Genomic DNA, 25,358 nt, shown 5'->3' with positions numbered 1-25,358 from the left:
AAAAAAAAAAAAAAAACAAAGAACAACCAGGCTTGGGTAGAAAAGACAAATGTTGATACAAAATGAAGCGATTAGCTTCTGATGTCTGGAGGGCAGAAAGACAATGAGGAAATGGAAAAGAGTTCTAGTCATTAACACCTGCACCCAAGGACATGGTGCAAGGAACAGTCAGGGTTCAGGCCCCGGGCACAGCTGCCCGACAGGGTGCTGCCCCTGCCAGATGCTAGCTGCCCTTGAGCGGGATCTGCCTCGGTGAGTCAACTGCATACTCTCCCGTTTCATCTTTGAGCTACTTGTGTAATGTCAGGGGTCCAGAGCAGGAGCACCCCTTTGTGTCATGGCTTTTAGAAACCAGGGAAGAAGTATCTGTCCCTTTGGGCTCCCATGTTGGGAATAATACAATATTGTGTCCTTTTTTTTTTTTTTTTTTTGGTTTGTTTTTAAGTTTGGTTTTGATTAGGGGTGAGATAAAGAGCTTCAAATATTTAGGTAATGGCCTCCATTTTCTGAAATACTAATGATTGTATAATTTCCTAAGAAATATATGACCACTCAAAATGAGATGTGTGTGTGTGTGTGTGTGTGTGTGTGTGTGTGTGTATTTAAGAATGTAAAATAGGGCCACAACATGCTGACTACCAGTTTCTTTCCATGTTCTGGCTACTCACACAGCCGTGCGCACACCTACACACATACATACTGGCATGTATCCAGTAGTGGTACTTAGTAAAAACGAAATAAAATGACAGGCTAAGAAATACTAAGATAGACTATTGCGGTGGCAAATAACAGAATAAAAACTTCCCTCAAAACTATAGCCTAGTGTTCAAAGATGTAATTTTTCATGGAAATTACTACCGAGAAGGCATTCAACTTGCCTTTTCATGCCTAACTCTGAATGCTATTTCTGAATTATTGATTCACCGACAAGAAATGTTCCTAAAATAACTTTAATAATTAAGAGAATGGAATTCAATTTCCAAATAATAAATAACTCGTCTCATGCCCATTCTGACCACACACACACACACACACACACACACACACACACATATCATATAGGACTGAGACCTTTCTGTGTGGAGCTCTGCTTGCCATCATCACTTACGAAACTAGTCCTGAGGAAGCGGCTAGCAATTTGACAGGGAGAGGCAAGCTGACAGCTTCTCATCAAATATCAAGCACTGCCATGTTTCCTACGTCAATCTGGATTTGACATTTAATTTAAAAAGTATCTTAACACAGGTCGACACACAATAAAACAGATAGCAGCTGAAAAACCAATTTTTTATTTAATGCTGAAAAATGCCTGTTGGCCAGAAGGTAGAATTATTTTAAGAAAAGCATCAGTGCTTTAACTCTGGGAATATTGGCAGTACTAAGAAAAAAGCATTTTTCAGTAGTTCAAGATATTGGATTTGGCTCAGAAAGAAAAAATCCTGGTGTTTAATAAGAAAATTGTGTTGCTGTGAATATAGAATTTCTATTGATAGATTTAATAACCAACTTGGATAAAAGTGTACTCCACCTGTGTGTGTGTGTTGAGAGAGAGTGAGATTTCTCACCCATATACGTGTATGTACATTAACCATAAATATATCATAGGAGCAGTGGCACTGGGCATCTCATAGATTGTTTCTTTTTTTAATTTATTTTTTATTTTTATTATTGTTAATCTTTTTTTTTAAGATTTTATTTATTTGACAGAGAGAGACACAGCGAGAGAGGGAATACAAGCAGGGGCAGTGGGAGAGGGAGAAGCAGGCTTTGCGTGGAGCAGGGAGCCTGATGTGGGGCTTGCTCCCAGGACCCCGGGATCATGAGCTGAGCCGAAGGCAGACGCTTGACTGACTGAGCCACCCAGGTGCCCCATCTTTTTTTTTTTTTTTAATAAAGGCTTTATCTTCTCATGAAAAATAGAGAATAGAAATGACAGTATATTTTGATCTTACAGAAAATGGGTACATTCTTAATATAATAAATTAGTGATAGAATCAAATTTTGTACCATATTGTCAACTTAATAAAATTGTTTTGACATTATTTGTGACAAGCTGAGGAAAAACAACTTTTCATAAATAATAGATTTCAGTGTACTGTTTTCAGTGTTTTAGATTGTATTAGGAAATGAAAGCTTAATATTCTTTATTATCTCTAAAATTTCAAGTTAGATTATAAAACTAGGCTAACTTATCATAATTGAAATCATAATCAAATTATTTATTTACTACTATAAACATACTGGGTAGCAATGTCTTAGGAGAGCAAATATCAAATTCTGTTTAAAATACTAGATCTTTTGGGGTGCCTGGCTGGCTCAGTCTTTGGGTGCCTACCTTCAGTTCAGGTCATGATCCCAGGGTCCTGAGATCGAGTCCTGCTTCGGGCTCCCTGCTTGGGGGGTAGCCTTCTTCTCCCTCTCCCACTCCACCTGCTTGTGTTCCCTCTCTCACTGTCTCTCTCTCTCTCTGTCAAATAAATAAATAACATCTTTAAAAAAATACTAGATCTTTCTTGTGCTTTAGTAAACTTTGCATTACTCTCCTTTCATGTACTACATTTCTTAGGACTTTTTCTTCCCTCAATGGTTCCAGATTAGTATTTACCAATGGATGGCCCTCAGCTTTGATATGAAAAGCAGAAGTAGGAAGAAGTCATTATATTCTTAAGAGATACTGATGACCAAATATGGTTGCTACTCAATTTTCTCAGCAATTTCCAGCTCTCCTGTTGCAAGTTGATATAGTGTGTAGGGTAGTATTCAAATGATTCAGAATTTTGGTGTTTTCCATGCAAACTTTTGAAAACCATTTCCTTTGGTTATGTAGGCTGATGTCTTCTGTGACTGTTTCCATGACCTTCCAGCAACAGCCCTGTGATCTGTCTGCACAGTTTCTGTTCTCTCTACAAATGTGAAAGCCCTAAATATTTTATGAATCCTTTTTGAATCATAATACTTAGTGTGCCTCTATTTACTTGACAAAGTATAGAATGATGACCTTCACTAAAAAGATGTATTGCTTCGAACTTAATGACCTACACTGGAGACCTATAACACTGATGGGAATAAAGTAGCTTTGTAGCTTCTGGATACTTGCTATCTCTGTGTGCCATCTCAAGGCAGGGCTGACCCATTATCCAAATAAACAACAATTAAAAAAAAAACAATTACAAAAAAGCAAAGAAGCTTCCTTTCACATGGAAGTTAATAACCTAAATTTTATTCCTTAATAGCAATTCTTGGCAAGTTTTTGTTTCCTCTTACATACGAATACTTGAAGTGGTATTGCTCTAAACCATCATATATATCTTACTGTGAACAATAAATCTAGGGCTGCAATTTCTACCAAACCATGCTATTTTTTTCCAAACCATGCTGTTCTAATGTACTTTATTAATTTCATTTATACCTGGTCCTAACTATTATCTTCAAGCAGAGAGTGATGATCATCTTTTGGCTGAGACAAAACTTAAAAAGTGGTCTTTAAAACAAAATATCAGTGTTGTCTTTTTTGGAAAAAATAAATGAAGAAGGTCTGTCTCACTCAGATAATATTTTATCCTTTTACTTCTAGCATAAACTGATTATGGGTAAAGACCAGTCCTTGTTTATCAACATACATACCTTTTGCCTTCTCAACCACAGCACACAGCATAGTGCCTTGAACATAAATAGGTACTCTCTAAATGTCTTTAATTAAAATAATAAAGTTTAACTTCAAATGAGGGAGGTTGGACAGAAAGCTATACTGGGTAAAATAAAAAAAAATAAAAAAAAAATAAAAACTGTGGTCCGATTATACTTACTGCATAAATGTGGTAGGACCCATCCATGGGAGAGTAAGAATAAGAACAGAATGACAGAGATAGTTCATCTTTAATAGGAGGCTTTTAACCTTCTTGTGCAACTATGTATATACACATCTATATAGGAAAAAAAGAAGCCATTTTATTTTACTTTTTTGAACTTGTCAAAATGATTCTATAACTTTCATAAACTTTGGTGCTTACAATAATCTTATGTAGGAAAGATAGCCACTACTTACATAATCAAATTCAAACTTCTCATATATCCTTTCCTCTAAGAAGCTTTTATTTTTCATCTCAAATCAAATTATCCACTCTCCTCTGTGACTCCATTTTATATTATACCAAATTTTATCATAGTAATTTTAACATTTTATTGTACTTATTTCTCTATGAAACTGCCCCACCCCTACATTGAGCCTATCTTGGAGACAGAAAAAAGGCATTAAAAATACATACTTCCTGGGATGGCTGGGTGGCTCAGTTGGTTAAGCATCTGCCTTGGGCTCGGGTCATGATCCTGGGGTCCTGGGACCGAGCCCTGCGTCAGGCTCCTCACTCAGCGGGGAGTCTGCTTCTGCCGCTTCCCCTCCCCTGCTCATCCTCTCTCTCTCTTTCTCTCTCAAATAAATAAATACAGTCTTTTAAAAAGTACACATACTTCCTCATCAACTAGTATAGTTCCAAGAACATCGCCTGTTGAATGAATGAATGAATGAATGAATGAATGAATGAATGTTTCTTGAGTGAATGTATGGAGAAAATTTTTTTTTCCATATAGGCTTGTATATCAAACATTATTCTACACTTGATCTTAGCCAAAAGGCTGAGAAGCGATAAACATTATTCTTATTTGACGGCTTGGATAGAATGTTCTTCATTCCTAAATCAGCCAAGGAGAATGTAAAGAGAGAGGACACAGAGAAAGGTAACAAGGAATATTTGGCTCATTACTCCCAAAGTGGATTAGGCAACATTAATCTACCTCTGTACACCTTGTATCTGTTGTGTACAATTGTCTGTTTTTTTAATATAGTAGTGGAAAAGATATTTTTATTGGAGAAAAACCTGGCGGGAGAAAAGAGTGAGTATAAGACAGATGATGACATCTATTTCCTCTGTGGCTCCAGGAAAGAAATTTGAGCAGCTACAATCAAGGGGTGCAGGCCGTAGGTTTTCAGGGTTGCGTAGGAAAATTGTGCAAGTCTCTGGCTGCAAGTCCAGCTACTTTGGTGTCCAGGTGACCACATAGGATTTTACACTGAGATGAAACCCTTTTCTTCTGCCACAAGGTTGAACTATCCCCAATTCTGATTGTGAGGAAGAGAAATACGCAGAGCATTTCAGAGGGGCGACTGGCAGTGGCGAGGCTCCCACAAACAACTGTGTGCGAAGCAGTGGGGGGCAAGTGGGAGCTGAGGGAGTGGTGGGAGCACAGGGTAATACAGCATGGGGACTACAGTTCAAATTCATGGATGAGTGTGTGCCAAAGGCTCCTCCAAGCACCCCGAAGCAAGAACAAGATGCTGTGGAAGGGAGAGCTGTGCTCACACCATTACCCAGGTCAGGGCTATCAAACTCAAGAGTCATTTGAGTAAAAGGATTTGAGTAAAAGGTTTTGAGGACACAAGTGAAATTGGAAACTATAAATCTGCCCCACCTGGCAGAGTTATGTGATTTTCTCCAGGAAATCTCAGCAGCTCAGAAGATGGAGGATGTGATTAGGGCGATCCAGGTTGAGAGTGTGTTCGGATGGAAGTAGGAGAAAGGCAGGATCACAGGGAGATTGAAGATGAGGGTGATAGGAAGTGGCCCAACATGATGATGAAGCTCATTAGGAATGTAAAGCCAAGAAGCACGATATGAAATCTATACATATGAAGAGAGATTTAAGACCTAAGTGAATGAATGGACATATTTAGTGATGATAAGCATTTGTTATTAGAGAGAGGGATTTAGGATGCAGTTCATTTTATGGGTTTATAAATCCTGCCTTTGTCCTCAGGAGGAGTTTGCTGAAGAAAAATCATGGGATATCATTGTTGTAAAAAAATATTAAGAAATTTGTTACTCAGGATAATGAAAGTTGTGGAAATGGAGAAAACCAAAATGAGTAGCTCATCACATTCTCTTTGGAATGAAAGGCTATAGCCTGATATTTAGCTGTACTGATTAAGAAAAATAACAATAGTTATTCTTATCCTCAAATCTCTTTCCTTAAAACCAGAAATCTCTCTTTTTGATACACAGCATAGTGCAAATGACTATGTGGTAGGGTGATCAAGGTGCCCAGGATTCTTCCAGATCCTTGCGCCCTGGAAGGATTTGCTGGGAGATGAGAGATGGGAGAGTGAGGAGGTTGGAGTGAGGTGTTTCAGAGGCCAGCCCTGGAAGTGGTACACTCAGGTTCACTTCCTTGTCCTGGAACTCAGAAGGCACCATGTAATTGCGTGAGAGCTGGGAATCATACTTTGTGTGCACAGGAAGAAGAGGAGAAATATGAATATTGGTAAACACCAGCATTCTTTGCCACAACAGGTGATGGCAAAAACATTGCTGTGTAGTATGATTTTACAGTGAAGGACAACAATAACAATAAAGGTTGTAGTCTGGAAGTCTAATGTAAATCTGAAAAAATTCTTAGCTTGTCCCCAGACAAGAATTTTGTGAGGAAACTTTCTGATAAAATACTATTCAAATTGTGGGCTCTAAATATAATCTGCAACAACAATGGGGATAGATTAGCATTTTTTAGGTCACAGTATCAAAGTGCGGATTAGTGTCAAGTGATTGAGGAGACTCAGAAGAGGGAAGACTGAACAACTGAACTCTGAAGGACAATGGACAAAGGAAAGAGTCTGTCCGTTGGTATTACAGGATGACATAGGAAGGACAGAGTACAATCTGAAAGGGAAAGAGTAGAGAGGTCACATATGCCAAGGATTTCAAGTATAAATTCAGAGAAATAAATTATTTAATTGTCTGTGAATATTACTGTGAACAGATGTCCCATGTATCAATGGTTAGGAAGACTCAGAAGTCAATCACCAGCAACATTTTTGGTCGTATATTTCTGTGACAAGAGAATAAAACAATATCTTATTTACTTACATTTAGGAAATATTTAGCTATCACATATCATGATAAATTTTGAGTTACTGATTTTTTATTCTCTCCAGTTTTACTCATTTTTTCAAACAATACATGTCTATGGCCTCTTGTACTATACTTTGTTTGACCCCGCTGGAGGAAAAAAAAAAGTGGGACAGTCTGCTCTCAGAGTATTTAAAATATAGTAGAAATAATCATGGATATACAGGTGAGTGCCACAGATGAAAGAGGTATGCACGAAGAGTTATGTACAAAAATATGGAATAAGAGAAATATGACTTAAATGGATAACATGGACACACACAGTCATGCATACCTCACACACCCACACATTAGGAAACTTGTCTGGCTAGCCAAGAAATATGTGTGTATGTCATGGGATAGTAGGTAAAGAAAGGAAAGAACAGTGCAGAATGACATGTTTCCCCAGTAGTAGTCCTTGCCAGGGAAATATATGAGTTTTACAGAGAAGAAGAAGAGGGAACACCTGAGAAACTGACAGGAGACAAAACTATAGCAGTCAGTACCTACTAGAAAATGAAACACCTTTGGCTCCATGTTAAGGCTTTTGAGCCTATAGGAATCCACTGAAGAAATGTAAACAGAGAAATGGTTTTACCAATGAATGTTATAGGAAGATCACCCTGGCTCTGGTGTGGAGAGAAGCATGAAAATGGGTATGAAATTTATCAGGAAGTTATTCCAGTTGTTCAGGTAAATTGGTAAATCCTAAATGAGGGTAATGACAGGTGAAACTGAGAGAAGAGAACGGATATAAAAGAAACTAAGAATATAGACTCTTTTAACTCTGGGGCTTACTGAAATATAGGTTGAGTGAGATCAGAGGGACTGGGAGTGGTCTGGGCTGACTGATTTCATTCACCGAGATAAGGAAAATAGGAGGACAAGAATATGTCATAAATATCTTGCTTTGGGATGTCTATGTGTTTGGACTTTTGCTATGGCACTCAACAGAGATGATTTAGTTGTCAATCATAATCTGAGATTTGTCAGCGTTTACATCGTACTAAAAGCCATATTGTTATATGAGGTGACTCAGGAAAATACATATAACAGAAACGAATGCCCAGACTTGGGCATAGAAAGACTTGGGAATAGAAAATGTAAGAGATGACTGAAGGAAGAAAATCATGCGAAGGAATGAAGTAAATGCAGGAGGAAAATCAAACATTATAATCTTAGAGAAATTAGGAGAAAAGCGTTTCAAAACAGAAAAAAATGGTCAACAGCTGCAAATAATGTAGAAAGCTTCAAGAGGTAGGAAAGTGTTGATTCAATTTCATGAGCAGGATGATGAAACCATTAGCTTTTTTTTTAATATTTTATTTATTTATTTGACAGAGAGAGACACAGCGAGAGAGGGAACACAAGCAGGGGGCCTGGGAGAGGGAGAAGCAGGCTTCCCGCGGAGCAGGGAGCCCGATGCGGGGCTCGATCCCAGGACCCTGGGACCATGACCTGAGCCGAAGGCAGGCGCTTAACTGACAGAGCCACCCAGGTGCCTCTGAAACCATTATCTTAATAATACAAATTGCAGAGACATTACAGAGGTCAGGGTGACGATTATTTTTTTTTCAGAAGGAATGCTTCTCTTGGCAATGCTTTTCTTTAGTAATATGTAAACCAGAACTATAGAAAATTTGATCTCATATTTCTTTTGTAAAAGTAATTTGAACATGCTCCTATGCATGTACATTTAATACATAAAGAGCAAAGATACGGTTCAAGATCTTTGTTTAAAAAGCAAAAACAAAAACAGAAAAAAAGTAACAACAATAAAAGAGATACCAAAGAAAGTGTGAGTGGAGCAGCAGAGTATTATCAAGGAGATATTCAATTAAAATTACATCTAGAACCCAAGAGTCAAATATAGTATAGAATATGGAAGTTTCATAATTCTCATAGTTGATTTACTGTTTAGAGAAGATTCAGTGAAGCGATGAAAGCAAGTGATTTTATTGTGGACATAGACTTTAAACAACTGTGCCTTCAAGAGGATATGACTAATTATTTCATAACACAGATTACAAGACTGACTCCCAGGCAAGCCACTATGGTTATAAAGAGACTCTATCTATCCATAAATTGTTTGACGGGCTTTATTTTCCTGAAACTAAATAGTCAAGCTTATTTCTCATATGGCTAAAAGTTTTATTTTTCTCAGCATGGCAAATATGACTACAATAGTGTTCTATATATTGTGTATCTATAATATTCTGAATATTAGCACAAAGATCTTCTAAGTAGGTTTGGAGGTCATTGGCTTATTTTAAATTTTAACTTTCTTAATAACAGCTATATATTTTCTGATGATTACGATAAAGTAGTGCAGCCTATTATTTTACTTGGTAAAATAAAATATTGAGACTCATCAATTATAATGGGTAAACTGGAATGTATCTGCTTGTGAAAAGGTTTCTCAAGCAATCTCAAGGACAAAAAAAACAAGAAGGAAGTAGTTTGTAAAGAGGGAATGGCAGCCACTTGAGAGAGAGTAACCATTATCATGCCATCTTCACATTTATAATAGCCATGCAAATGAAGACATGTCATAATTACTCATGGACCCTAGAGTTTAGGAAAACAGGTTTTTAAAAATTCAGATACAAGTTATTTATTTTATTTTATTTTATTTTATTTTATTTTATTTATTTATTTTTTAAAGATTTTATTTAGTTATTTGACAGAGAGAGACACAGCGAGAGAGGGAACACAGGCAGGGGGAGTGGGAGAGGGAGAAGCAGGCTTCCCGCGGAGCAGGGAGCCCGATGCGGGGCTCGATCCCAGGACCCCGGGATCATGACCTGAGCCGAAGGCAGACGCTTAATGACTGAGCCACCCAGGTGCCCCCAAGTTATTTATTTTATATCTCTGAAATGGACAATATCTCAGGCAGGCTGGAAAGCACTAAAAAGCCTGTATCTCTCTGTGCAATTATATATAACCTTAGTGTAAAAGAAGAAATGGAGGTGTATTTTAAAAGTTGGTACAGCTGCACTTGAGTTATGAGAAAATTAAAGGGTGAGAGAGTATTTACCTAAAATGGAAATGAGGAACATAAAGCATATGAGGAACTCATTACAGAATTTTAAGAATAATATTGGTAGGTCCTAAGCTTCAATAGAACTGATTTTATTATATGTGCATTAATAATTGCTAATAATTGCAAAGATTGCTTTATTAAATATATTTAGAACTAAATGATGTGAGAAAATTGGATCACTGCTTGAGGCTGATGGCTTAATGTTTATGGATAATATTGCAGTTGCAAAATCCACCAGCTCCTACTCCAGTTTTCTCTAGAAAAGAAGATTTTTTGGGAAAAGTTTTCGATGAGCAATAATCGTGCCTTGGATAAACCTCATTGGCTACGATACTACCACTGCGCAAAGCTTAGAAAAGAATAATTTTTGAATTGAAAAAGATACAGGAAGGATTTGTAAGAATGAATTGAAATCTAAGATGAAATAGTGATTATAGGATCACCCTAGCTTCCCTTATGAATTCGGTTCTCTTGGCTAAGAATAATTACATCCCATTATACTGAAAGTAGCTGCAAATTAATTGTTTGACCATGGCAAATAATCACTGCGTAATGGTGAAAACGGTAGAAATTACCAGACCACTGAGAGCAGGCAAATGTAATTATTTTAATGTACTTATTTTATGTTGGTTTAGAAATAGATAATTAATCAAAATTTTAATAAAATGTGATATAACCACTATCAGTCTAGACAGATTCATATTTATAAAATAACCTATACTTTATTCTTAATCTTACTCTGTTAAACAGTTGGGTCATGATATGATCAGAGAGATAGAAAGCAAGAGTAACATTTAGCTGAAGTTAAGAATATCTCAACATAAAGAAAAAAAAGAAGGTAATTTAAATATTAAGCTTTAATTCTGTAGCACTTAATATATTCATCGAACCCTCAAATCAACACTCTAAGTTAGATATTGTTATATATATATTGTGATTTGTTAATTATCTATCAACATGATTGGGCCAGAGTGCTCAGTATTCAGTCAAATATTACTGGGTATGTCTGTGAGGGTAGTTTTGGATAATTTTAACATTTAAATCAATAGACTTAATAAAGGAGATTGCTTTTCCTAATGTGGGTGGGTGTCATCCAATCAGTCAAAAGCCTGAATAGAACCAAAGGCTGAACCTCTCCCAGGAAGAGAGAATTCCTTCTGCCTGATTACCTTCAAACTTGGACATTGTTTTTTTTCCTGCCTTCAGACTCAACTGAAACATTGGCTCCTTCTGGGTCTGGAGCCTGCCAGTTTTCAGACTGGACATACACCATCAGCTCTCCTGGGTCTCCAGGTTGTTGACTACAGACCTTGAAATTTTGAGCCAGTTCTCTGTAATAATCTTTCTTTTTCTGTCTTTGTCTCTTTCTGTCTCTCTGTTTCTCTCTCTCTCTCTCTCTCTGCTGTTTCTGTGGAGCCAATTCATATGTACTGAGAGATATACTGGTTTTGTTCTTTGGAGAACTCTGACTAATGTACACATTTACAGTTGAAGCAACAGAACCCTAGAGGAAATTATTAAAGTAATTGTAACCCACACGGCTGCATCCATGAACTGAGATTCAAATCTATATCTCAGTGATTCTAAAACCTCAACTCATTTGACTACCTCACCTTGACCTCAGCACAGACTAGAAGATGGGCTAAAATTCTCCGAAGATATAGTTGAATGGGTTAAATAAAAATGCATGTGCTCTAGGACACATATTGAAATGATCCAACTGAATAAAGAGACCATAGCAACACATACAAAAATTACATATAGGGTTCATTCATTCATTTTCTTTCTTTCTTTTTCATTTATTTTTTAAATAAATATCCATTAAGCACTTCTGTGCCAGGCACTTTTTTAAGAATTGGGGTTACAAACGTTGAAAAAAAAAAAACCAACCTCTCATCTCATATAGCCTACTTCTTAGTAGAGGAGGATTGCTAATTAACTGTATAATTAAAGAAAAACATAATACATTAGATGAGGACAAATGTTAAGTAGAAAAATAAAATGGAAGGAGGATGAGCACTATTAATAGGAAGGTTACACTTTCTGATAGATTAATTAGGAAAACCCTCATTTGAGTAATGCCTTGAAAGAGGTGAGGAAAGTAGCAATGTAAACATTGGATGGAAGAGACTTTAGGAAGTCATCATATTAAAATTTTAATTCTTTTCCTTTCTAGTAACTTTTATTGAGGTAAAATCCAAATAACATAAAATTAACCATTTTATGGTGTACAATTCAGTGGCATTTAGTATATTCATAGTTTGTGAAACCATCATCTCTATCTAGTTCCAAAACATTTTCATCATGGCAGAAGGAAATCTTGTACACATCAAGCAGTCATTCCCCATTCCCCCAACCTCTGACAACCACTAATTTGCTTCCTGACTCTGTGGATTGACCTATTCTTGATACTTCATATAAATGGAATCATACAAAATGTGGCACTTCGAGTCTGGTTTCTTTCAGTTTGTTTAATGTTTTCAAGATTCATCCACATTGTGGGGGAGAACTACAGTGAAAATGTCTGTAGCAAAAGGATTCATTGGATGCTGGAGAAAGCAATAGAAGATGAGTTTTAACAAGCAATGGGCCTGATTATGCAGGAGATTAGCTATTAGTGTGAACGGTGTTCAGGACAATTTAATACCAATGACAGCATTATGTGAGGGAGGGTTGAGAGATAAGGGAGGGACTTTCCTGTAACATGAGGAGGCAAGGTTTCTCACGTCATTGAAAGATTAAAAAGCCAGGAGAAAAAGTGAGGAACACTGTTGTCTGAAAAACTAGGAAAGGCTATTGCACGTTTTACAACATGACAAAGCCCAGAGTGATGTACTGAAGCTCCAGCATAAAGCCCATAATATAGGGGCAATCAGAAAACCATGCAAACGGAATACCAAGAATAAGTGTAATAGGCTAAAGGAGGAATTTCAAATATAATTAATTACCAAGACAACTCCGTAACATCTGCAGCTTGCTTTTATGAGCCAAAGTATGGTTTATAGGTTGTTTGGGGCAAGTAAAGATTGAGGGACAATTTACAATACCACTTTTCCTTTAACATCTCACCTCTTGAGGGGTAGGTTGGAATTGGGGTTCAGGCTTCACCGTGGTGGAAAGTCCTGAGAAGTTTTAGGTTGATTTTGAAATTGAAGATGGTTCCCGTGTCAATTTCCAATAGAGGAGCTCCTCCAATCTTGGATAGTCTGAAAGGGATATTCTCTCGTTTGTGGTATGGTCAGAAAAACTGCATGTTTATGAGAGGAGGGGATGTCAAACAGGATCTCACAGACCACTTCCCACAGTGCCCAGAAATGACTGGCATAGGCTCCAAACTGCTATGTGCTATTTCAGAAAGTAGCATAAATTAGCTATGTTCACTGAGTGAGATATAGAACATAATCCATGTATATGGAATTCAAGGATAGTGTGCACTATGAGTTCAGAACCTGGTGCTACTGCTTTACTTCCACCTAAACATTCAGCCATTTTTCAGCTTGACCTTGGAACACCACACAAGAAGTGAAGGGTAACTTTATTTATTAAATAATTTTTTTTTAAAGATTTTATTTATTTATTTGAGAGAGAGAGAATGAGAGATAGAGAGCACGAGAGGGAAGAGGGTCAGAGGGAGAAGCAGACTCCCTGCTGAGCAGGGAGCCCGATGCGGGACTCGATCCCGGGACTCCAGGATCATGACCTGAGCCGAAGGCAGTCGCTTAACCAACTGAGCCACCCAGGCGCCCCTATTAAATAATTTTTATTATTAGACAAGTAAAGAGTTGATCTGTGAAAGAAGGAAAATCGTTTAGAAAATCTTTCTGTGAACATATTTTGAAGTAACAATTTTTTTTCTCATAATCAGGCTTTTGCATTTCATTGATTAAATGTATACCTTAGGGGAATTAAGAATTCTATGCATAGAGTCTTTAAAGATAGCCAAGTCTTTTGGTAGGGAAGATACATAAAGGATTAAAATGGTATAACTGGTTAACTTCATTTCTGTAACAACAGCCCCAAATTGAATGACTCAAGCTTCCGCTCTACCAGTGAGCCAGCGTGAGGGCGTGTGCATACACACTGATGATCGCTCCCTCTCTAAAAAGTAAGTATTTCTCACTGGCAGATTATTGTCCTCAATGTGATGATTCAGGCACAGGGTGCATCCCCAATGTGGCTCTGCAATTCCCAGAGCCCTACTAATCATCATCCCCACCCGGAATCGAAAGTGTAAGGGGAACATTTCTCATCCTGAAAGATTTGGCTCCCATGTAGCAGACATCACTTCTGCTTACATTTCACAGTTAGAACTCAGTTATATGGCAATATTTAAATGCAAGGGAGGTTGTAACATGAGGTTAGTTACAGTTAAGAAAAAGGGGAAACATATTTTTTGGTAAATAACAGCATTTGCCACACCACCTATTGGTTATTCATTGCTTAGTGACCATGGAGATTCTCTTCTGTGAGTCTGTGTGCCATATTTAACCCAATGATTATGAACCCAAGGGCAATATTTTGGTTATTGTAAGTTATAATTATAGATTAACCATGAATAAGAATTCATCCTGTGAAATTAATCTAGTTATTTTTATAAAAGGATTTTTTTGAATTAGAAATTTGGATACCATAATGTAAACATTGTTTATCTATTTTGTCAGATATTTGACAAAGTTTCTTAAGTAATTATTTTTCCTGGGAAGTAGAAATATGAAGTGGATTTTGGCTGAGTTACATAAATTAACAGCTGTTATAATAACCATATTCAAAGTGTGCCAATAAATATATTCAATGTTGGCCTCTTGGGGTATCTTTAGGGATGTGACTCAGGGCTCAGACTTGACTCTGTAGTCATTAAGTATTTTAAAGACCAAAATGTTTATTTTATCATCTTTTGCCACAAAGTAAACAAAAGAGTATGGTTATAGAAGCAAAATTTTTTAAAGATCTGCTCAGTCTGTTACCCGGTCCATAATAAAATAATGGGACTGTATATGGACAACTAGAAACTGCTATTCTAGTCCATTTGCAGATCAACTCTGGGTAACTGTCAGTGAGGAAGTTGGTCTAATTACAGATCGTGTGGGAAAAAAAAGTCCAATAAGCCATCAGTATTTCATGAACAGAAAAAAAGGAAAGAAATAGTTCCCTCTGAATTTCATACTCTTGTCAGGACGTATCTGGGTGACCTTTTGTCCTGGGCACCACATTTTAAGAGACAGTGAAAGATACATTATGTTCCAGAGATAAGCAGCTCAGAAATCAAATCTCATAAAGAAAAATTGAATAAATAGAAATTTTATTACTTGGAAAAATAAAAGGCAAAGCAATAAATATCAGAAAGCTTTTCAAGTGACAGAAGGATTGGGCATAGGATATCTGACTAGGAACTAGTGAGCAAATTATTTTAGAATAATGGTGTGACAAAAATAATCACTAATAATGGATTATTCTGACACTGTGTCTTAGAACTTAGGTGAGGTATCATATTTGAAAGGGGATGGAAACAAGCACTCAGCAGTCACCAGTTCCTCTCAATTCTGAAATCTCACTGGGCAAATGTTGCCAGATTCCCCATCTGCAGGTACTATGTGTTCCTTCCGTAGGATTCCGTTCTGCTCTCTGGAAAAGCTCCCCCGTGTGTTTTACTCCACAGTTCTGCTAATCTTTGTGATTCTGCTGTTCTCAGTTCAGCTGGCTCTTTGTGGGTTTGGTAGGTTTAGGATAGCCTGGTTGGAATGGCATGGCTTAGCTTTCCATGGTCTCCCATCCTCGAGACCAGGCTTGTTCACATGGCAGTGGCAATGCCTTGTGAGGTCTGGCCTACAAATTTGTATACTGTCACTTTCAATGCTTTCTGTAGGCCAAAACCACTCACGAGGTCAGCCCTGATTCAGGCGAAGTGACATTTCAAATGGCATAATAACAGGGAAGGGTGGAGAGTTGGTGCAATTTTTATAATCTATGTGCAACAAGAAGCATAAGATAATTATTATAAATAAAAGAAACATGTGCTTTGATTGCCATAAATGTAAACAATTATTCTGGGCTCTAATGTTCAAATGTTGCCTTCAGTATTTCTTATTAACTGGAAAGATAACAGTAAATTAAAAAAAATTTAATCCCTAATATTAGCATTTCTCATGGGAAACATTTTTTTCAGAAATCTGTGGTTTCTAGGGACACAAACTTTAATACAAGGGAAAAAAGAGTTTAGAAATATGTAATAAAGGGGACTGAAAGAAGATTTTCATACAAAAATATATTACTGGTAATGATTTGTAAAAAATCTGTGATATATTTAATGTGGGTTAAACTTCTAGGACTTTCTCTCTTTGATCTATTTAAAATCCAACTTAAGATAAATCTTATATAAGTAAAAAGAAAATCAGTTGTACCAGGCAGTAATTGTAAATGTCAAATTAGTTGTATATAAAATGAATTCTGTAAAAATTCAAAGAAGGGTGATTTAACTAGTCTGTCTGAATGATCAAGAGACTTCTCGTCTGGTGAACAGCATAAGCTAAGGCTCAGAGAATAATGCACATGTCATGGTTAAAAGCCACTGAGAAATGTAGTGGAGTGTGGGGAAACTACAGAAAAGCAATGAAGATCAGCTGAAATTTAGATTAATCACATTTGAGAGACTTAAATAAAAGAATTATTAGGCATTTAAATTACCAAAATGTGAAACACTAAAAAATTATGCAGGGGAGTTAAGTAATAAAAAAGATACTTTAAGAACACTAGGTGGGGCTAAATTTGTATTTAAATTAGAAACTGAGACAGAAAGATCTGCTGGAAATTGCTGTCATAAATTTTAAAGACATTGGTGATGAATATTGGGACTGCAGGGTTCTGTTTGTTTGTTTGCTTTTTAAGATGTATTTATTTATTTGAGGGGGAGGGGCAGAGAGAGCGGGAGAGAGGGAATCCCAAGCAGACTCCCCACTGCGTGGGCTTGATCTCACAACCCTGAGATCATGACCTGAGCTAAAATCAAGACCGACTGAGCCCCTGGGATTATCCCAGGTGCCCCTGGGATTACAGTTTTGGTGATGAAGTAAAGGAATTTATAATGGCACTTTCATTAAGAAGGAAATGATAGGTAAATATCAATAAGTGCTATCATCAGTACCTTTGCACCCATGCTTCTTTTTGTTTGTTTGTTTTTGACAGTATCCTAGAGGTTTAGGTGTGCCTTTAGTTTTATTTTTTTTATTATGTTATGTTAATCACCATACATTACATCATTAGTTTTTGATGTAGTGTTCCACGATTCATTGTTTGTGTATAACACCCAGTGCTCCATTCAGTACATGCCCTCTTTAATACCCATCACCAGGCTAACCCATCCCCCCACCCCTCTCCCCTCTAGAACCCTCAGTTTGTTTCTCAGAGTCCATAGTCTCTCATGGTTCGTCTCCACCTCCGATTTCCGCCCCCTTCATTCTTCCCCTCCTGCTATCTTCTTCCTTTTTTATTTTTTCTTAACATATGTTGCATTATTTGTTTCAGAGGTACAGATCTGTGATTCAACAGTCTTACACAATTCACAGCACTCCCCATAGCACACACCCTCCCCAGGTGTCCATCATCCAGCCACCCCATCCCTCCCACCCCCCTCCACTCCAGCAACCCTCAGTTTGTTTCCTGAGATTAAGCTTCTAAGTTGTGTGATGGGAACATCCCTGCTGAGAATGCAGGTCGAGGGAGGGGCAGGCATGGCCTAACTAGGGCGGAGGTACTAACAAGAAGACACTAGCCTAGTTGTCCTCAGAGAGAGCTAGAAACATTGTCAGTTTCTCCAATTTGAAACCATACATTATGTTACGAAAACCACAAAGAATTAAAGCCACTTTCCCTGATAAATCTGTTGGTCAGCTAAAGAGCAAACTGCCTTTCTTGACAACTGCCTGCCAAAAGTTCACCCAGAAACAAAATGTAAGACTCCCTTTTCCACAGACTCAATTTTGCCCTTAATAAATATTACATTTCCCTGTGTTTACAAACTGCATATGATTGATGTCTTTGGTGTGTGAGAATATTCAGCTGCGCTCTAACATAACATCTCTGAGTTGTTCTTTGACACTGCTGACAAAAATATGGCCAATGATGGTTTCCACAAGAGATATTACCTAAGTTTGCTTTGATTTCCAAATCCTGATGAATTTTTTATACTAGTGTAATTCACAGTTCCATATAGAAAGTCAGATCCTGAGTAGCTGGGTGGTGGGAGAGGTTTTTTTCAAAACAGAATTCACTATATGAGAACAGGTACCAATTATAATCAAAATATTATTAAATTTTATCTCCATTAATGAGTATCCCAGGATAGCAAATTATTTATCAGTAATAACTTTCTTACCTTTATCAATGTTACTCAAGCTATGTATAAAAACATACTAAACTGTTAGAACACCCACACTTTCTCCTTATTTGTTGTAACTAGAACAATAAAATACTGATTATGAGGGTGTTTATTTAAATATTTAATATTTTTATAGCATATTTATTTGTTCACAATTTTATTCAGTATTTAGAAAAAGTAAGGTAACATTCTAGTGCTGTGGACACAAGGCTGACAAAGTTCCTGCTGTTGGCTGCCCACATTCTTGGTGGTAAGCATATACCAGAGGCCTACTGGGACTTCCCAGAGTGGAAATTAGGAGAGGGGCACTTAATGTGCATAGAGAAGTGAAGAGAAACTTCCCAGGAGAGGTGACACTTGAGGTGAGTTTTTAAAGAATAAGTCATTTCTCTAGGCAACAATAGGTTAATAATTCTAGATGGAGGGGCTATAGTAGAAAACATTCCCTAATAGGAAGTAACATTTGTCTTGGAGATAATAAATGTGCACTGTATATAAAACATGAGAATGGATCTGGTTTTCACTATTATAGCCATCTTATGCTACCTAAAGTCTTTAGCCAAATCTGGTATTTAGAAATAGTGAGTGGACTGACAGGAGAATATGTGCTTTAGGAGAGGGGACATAGGTTTTAGGTAAATGTAAGGAGAAAAGGGAAGAAACAGATCACTATGGAAAGTTTATAGAAACAAATAGGATGCTGATGTTCTCCAGATATTGAGCCCTCAGAGTATATTGTCTTTTTAGGGCCTATAAGAAAGAGAACATAAAACTTTCTTATACGACCTATATATATATATATATATATATGTACACACACACACACACACACACATATATATACATATATATAATATTTGGCTTAATATAAGTATGGATAAATTAGGTTTCAATGAATTGATCGATCAGTTGTGAAATACCATTTATAATCATATTTTTTTATTTTAGCTCTTCTTTTTTTTAAGATTTTATTTATTTATTTGAGAGAGAGAGAAAGAGAGTGAGTGCACGAGCAGGGTGAGGGTCAGAGGGAGAAGCAGACACCCCGCTGAGCAGGGAGCCCAATGTGGGACTCGATCCCGGGACTCCAGGATCATGACCTGAGCCGAAGGCAGTCACCCAACTAACCGAGCCAGCCAGGCGCCCTTTAGCTCTTCTTATATAAAATATTATGCATTTGAAAGCTTCTTACTGAATTCCTTTTCCTTTTTGAAAATTAATAAAATGTACAAAAGAGAGTCTTAGGGCATACGCTAAACCCCTACACCAGTCCCTCTTTTTAGTTTTAAATTTAGGAATTCCTGACTCAGGAAATGGCAGCTACAAAGAACATCTACTATGAACCTAAACTTAATTGCAAACCAGCAATTTAAAAGTTCCAATTGAAAATTCATAAAAATGCTTTGCTTTATAAAATTAAAGCATAAATTGTATTTTTTGATTTGTCTACATAATTTAAACATACATTTGACTGAAGAATTCTTGACTAAATTTATTTGACCAATTGTTCTGTATTGCTGTCAGAGTTTAGAAAACACATTTATTTGCTGGAGTTTTTTTAGATTAAAATATATTCAATCTCTAAATACTAAGAGTATCTGCTAAAGTGCTACAAACACAAAATTCTACCTCCAATTTTCTGATATGTTAAGAAAAAATAAAACTTGAATAGTTAAGTCGTTTTACTCTTATAAAATTTGCTAAGATTTCTCTATTTTCTTCACTAAGTATATTAATAATATATTAAGATCATTGTGTTTACTTTAAAATTAAGATAAATTAAAACCAAACTAGAAAACTCCGTAGTGAATTTTTATTTAATAGAAAACTCTTTATTCCCAAATTTTATTATTCCCAATCTAACAACTAATTTTCAGTTCTTATTTTGTAAATTTGCCCTAATAATTATAAATGCCTCAACTATCCAAAGTAATATATGCCAAAGTAATAGGTACAATCAAATTGTGTCACATAAATGAAATGTATTCTGTATATCATTACACTATTAATAATATTCCTCTTTATTTTTAATGGCCCTCTTAAAATGAAAATGTTTCCTAATTATACCCTAATGTTTTTCCACCTTAATATTTCATGTCTTTGAGACATGACTAAAATTACAGGGGAGTCATTGCAAATCTCATTAGCTTTTATATCACTAAAATTCAATTTCACAAGAAAACTCCCAGGTTTTAGGATGCATCCTTTATTTTATTTCTTTAGCTGATTTTAAATATATAACCACTTATTTGGGGGAATAAATGTAGCTTGAGTTTAGCATCTCTTTACCTTTTGGTGTATTTTCATAGTCTACAGGGATCAGAGCGGGGTGATGGTCATGTGCAGTTTTTAGAAGATTAATTAGAATCATTAATAAAAAACAGTTTTACTTCAACATCAGGACAAAAATAGTGAAGTGGTGTGGTTGCATGTTTCATCAATGAATTATTATCTCATTGCAGGCAGGGAACTGTTGTTTGAATCCAGTAAAAAATTAATCATATTAATCAATTATTAACTTTATTTTTGTGGTCAAAAGTATGGTGAGGGAACCATATTTTGCAAAATATAGCTCTCATAAACTTGAAAACATCTGTGGGTCATCTATTATGTGCCAGGCAATGTAAAAGTGCTGATGTGTCCTACAAAGATAAATTAACTAGAGTTTCTTAAATTTGAGAAACTCACTGAATTACCAAATTTTGATGAATTTTTTTCCATGGTCATTTTTCTACACAGTGAAAGTATCAGGTTCTATCTAAATAGGGCAATAGTTAATTCTGATGGGGGAGAAAACATCATTATTATAGAAGCCAACTTTGTGTAGCACAAATCTCTGCTTGTATTTCAGCCTACTCACCTTTATTTTGTTAACAGAGGCTGTGAAAATGAGTGCTCACTTAGAAGAAACGGAAATAATAAAATTAATAATAAAACAGAGGTGTAGAGGAATTTTCACAGTAGAACAGGTCAGTAGTTCATCTAGTTAGGTACATTTATTCTGAGTATTTATTTTCTAGGATAACCAAGACCACATATTTTAGAAAAAAGCGCTGTGCTGACGTAGTATAGCCTAATTTTCAATATTCTTCTACAGAGAAAATCTTTTCTTTATTCCACTAATGATTATATAAAGAAGAGAGATATACTTGAAGTCATGGTAAAAACATTATTCTATCTGAGTAATGAATAAAAATACTTCTTTATTTAAAGTATGTTCTTTTCAATTGACTTTTGAAGAATAAAATCTAGACTTTTAAACACTTTTTGTCATTACACATATGAATATACCTGATAGGATATAAAAGTTTGAGAAATGGGGCAATTATTTAATTGCAGACCTGTATATTTTTATTAAAGCAATTAAACCAAAACCTCTGAGCATATGCTATATGTCTTAGGTATGTGACAGAACTACTCTGAATATTACTTTGTTCCTTTAGAAGTCACTTATGTATGCTGACCTTTTTCTTAGCTAAAAGAGGTAAAAGCACTTCAAGCTATAAAGTGAAATTTTAAAATGATCAATATACTAGATAAAATAGAGTATCAATCTGTTTTTATCATTTCTTCCATAATAAATTAATAATGTCAAGATACTAACTGAAGCTGGGATTCTGGGGTGAAAAAGCTTTAAATTTTAATATGCTTTCAGATAGTGAAAATAAAATTCATTTTCCAAAGCTATAAGCATTTGTTATAAATACAGTGTATCCTGTTAGTCTGAATCTCAAACTTTCAGTATGTTATCTCACGTAACACACATTTAAAAGGCCATGTCACCTACATCAGGCCAGCTCTATTTTTTTTAAATTTTATTTTAATATGTTACATTAATCTCTTTCTTGATGGCGAATATGTGATTACACTAGTAAGTTCCATGAGCTTAAACCATTGTCTGAAAGTTGATGCAAATGACTTTCTTAATCAGATGCATTTCTTTTTTTTTTTTGCTTTTTTTCAAGTCTTTATTTATTTATTTATTTATTAAGTTTTTATTTTAATCACCTAGTGCTCATCACAAAAAATGTACTTCTTTTTTTTTTTTTTTGCTGTACCAATTGTGCCAGGTTGTATTTTTTTTCCTTTAAATTTTTGTATTGTTATGTTAACCATCATACATTACATCATTAGTTTTGGATGTAGTGTTCCATGCTGCATTGTTTGTGCATAACACCCAGTGCTCCAGACAGAACGTGCCTTCTTTAATACCCATCACCAGGCTAACCCATCCCCCCACCCCATTCCCCTCTAGAACCCTCAGTTTGTTTTTCAGAGTCCATTGTCTCTCATGGTTCATCTCCCCCTCTGATTTCCCCCCATTCATTCTTCCCCTCCTGCTATCTACTTCTTCTTTTTTTTCTTAACATAGATTGCAATATTTGTTTCAGAGGTACAGATCTGTGATTCAACAGTCTTGCACAATTCACAGCGCTCACCATAGCACATACCCTCCCCAATGTCTATCACCCAGCCACCCCATCCCTCCCACCCAACCCCACCCCTCCAGCAACCCTCAGTTTGTTTCATGAGATTAAGAATTCCTCATATCAGTGAGGTCATATGATACATATCTTTCTCTAATTGACTTATTTCGCTCAGCATAACACCCTCCGGTTCCATCCACATCATTGCAAATGGCAAGATCTCATTCCTTTTGATGGCTACATAATATTCCATTGTGTATATATACCACCTCGTCTTTATCCATTCAGCTGTCGATGGACATCTTGGCTCTTTCAGCAGTTTGTCTATTGTGGACATTGATGCTATAAACATCGGGGTGCATGTACCCCTTCGGATCCCTACATTTGTATCTTTGGGGCAAATACGCAGTAGTGCAATTGCTGGATCATATGGTAGCTCTATTTTCAACTGTTTGAGGAACATCCATACTGTTTTCCAGAGTGGTTGCACCAGCTTGCATTCCCACTAATAGTGTAAGAGGGTTCCCCTTTCTCCGCATCCCCACCAACATCTGTCATTTCCTGACTTGTTAATTTTAGCCATTCTGACTGGTGTGAGGTGGTATCTCATTGGGGTTTTGATTTGGATTTCCCTGATGCCGAGCGACGTTGAACACTTTTTCATGTGTCTGTTGGCCATTTGGATGTCTTCTTTTGGAAAAATGTCTGTTCATGTCTTCTGCCCATTTCTTGATTGGATTATTTGTTCTTTGGGTGTTGAATTTGATTAAGTTCTTTATAGATTTTGGATATTAGCCCTTTATTGATATGTGATTTGCAAATATCTTCTCCCATTCTGCTGGTTGCCTTTTGGTTTTGTTGACTGTTTCTTTTGCTGTGCAAAAGCTTTTTATCTTGATGAAGTCCCAATTGTTCATTTTTGCCCTTGCTTCCCTTCCTTTGGTGATGTTTCTAGGAAGAAGTTGCTGCGGCTGAGGTCGAAGAGATTGCTGACTGTGTTCTCCTTTCAGATTTTTGAAGGACTCCTGTCTCATGTTTAGGTCTTTCAACCATTTGGAGTCTATTTTTGTGTGTGGTGTAAGGAAATGGTCCAGTTTCATTCTTCTGCATGTGGCTGTCCAATTTTCCCTACACCATTTGTTGAAGAGACTGTCTTTTTTCCATTGGACATTCTTTCCTGCTTTGTCAAAAATGAGTTGACCATACAGTTGAGGGTCCATTTCTGGGCTCCCTATTCTGTTCCATTGATCTATGTGTCTGTTTTTGTGCCAGTACCATACCGTCTTGATGATGACAGCTTTGTAATAGAGCTGGAAGTCTGGAATTGTGATGCCGCCAGCTTTGCCTTTCTTTTTCAACATTCCTCTGGCTCTTCGGGGTCTTTTCTAGTTCCATGCAAATTTTAGGATTATTTGTTCCATTTCTTTGAAAAAAGTGGATGGTATTTTGATGGGGATTGCATTGCATGTGTAGATTGCTCTAGGTAGCATTGACATCTACACAATATTTGTTCTTCCAATCCATGAGCATGGAAAGTTTTTCCATTTCTTTGTGTCTTCTTCAATTTCTTTCATGAGTATTTTACAGTTTTGTGAGTACAGATCCTTTGCCTCTCTGGTTAGATTTATTCCTAGGTATCTATGGTTTGGGGTGCAATTGTAAATGGGATCGACTCCTTAATTTCTCTTTCTTCTGTCTTGCTATTGGTGTATAGGAATGCCACAGATTTCTGTGCATTGATTTTATATCCTGCCACATTACTGAATTCCTGTATAAGTTCTATCAGTTTTGGGTTGAGTCTTTTGGGTTTTCCACATAAAGTATCATATCATCTGCAAACAGTGAGAGTTTTATTTCTTCTTTGCCAATTTGGATGCCTTTGATTTCTATTTGTTGTCTGATTGCTGTTGCTAGGACTTCTAATACTATGTTGAATAGCAGTGGTGATAGTGGACATCCCTGCCGTGTTCCTGACCTTAGGGGGAAAGCTCTCAGTTTTTCCACATTGACAATGATATTCACCGTAGGTTTTTCATAGATGGCTTTCATGATATTGAGGTATGTACCCTCTATCCCTATACTCTGAAGAGTTTTGATCAAGAAAGGATGCTGTACTTTGTCTAATGCTTTTTCTGCATCTATTGAGAGAATCATATGGTTCTTGTTCTTTCTTTTGTTAATGTATTGTATCACGTTGATTGATTTGCCATTTTGAACCAACCTTGCAGCCCAGGATAAATCACACTTGGTCGTGGTGAATAATCCTTTTAATGTACTGTTGGATCCTATTGGCTAGGATTTTGGTGAGAATTTTTACATCCATGTTCATCAAGGATATTGGTCTGTAATTCTTTTTGATGGGGTTTTTGTCTGGTGTTGGGATTCAGGTAATGGTGGCGTCATAAAACGAGCTTGGAAGTTTTCCTTCCATTTCTATTTTTTGGAACAGTTTCAGAAGAATAGGTATTAATTCTTCTTTAAATGTTTGGGAGAATTCCCCTGGGAAGCGATCTGGCCCTGGGCTTTTGTTTGTTGGGAGATTTTTGATGACTGCTTCAATTTCCTTAGTGGTTATAGGT

General features: G+C 36.5%; 1 long non-coding RNA gene and 1 other non-coding gene across 2 annotated transcripts in view; both read right to left on the bottom strand.

Moving 5' to 3' along the window:
* Positions 1-25,358, bottom strand: part of LOC141372647 (uncharacterized) — a 60,047-nt gene that overhangs the window by 18,428 nt on the left and 16,261 nt on the right. The window lies entirely within an intron of this gene.
* LOC112826267 (U4 spliceosomal RNA) lies at positions 10,198-10,332 on the bottom strand. The gene has a single exon (XR_003208887.1). It is a non-coding gene; the product is annotated as a U4 spliceosomal RNA (small nuclear RNA).

This window comes from Callorhinus ursinus, unplaced genomic scaffold (genome assembly GCF_003265705.2).
Source record: "Callorhinus ursinus isolate GAN/ISIS: 27379988/994484 unplaced genomic scaffold, GSC_fseal_2.0 scaffold4, whole genome shotgun sequence".
Taxonomy (NCBI): domain Eukaryota; kingdom Metazoa; phylum Chordata; class Mammalia; order Carnivora; family Otariidae; genus Callorhinus; species Callorhinus ursinus.
The sequence above is the reverse complement of the archived record's forward strand: the minus strand, read 5'-3'. Positions and strand labels throughout refer to the sequence as shown.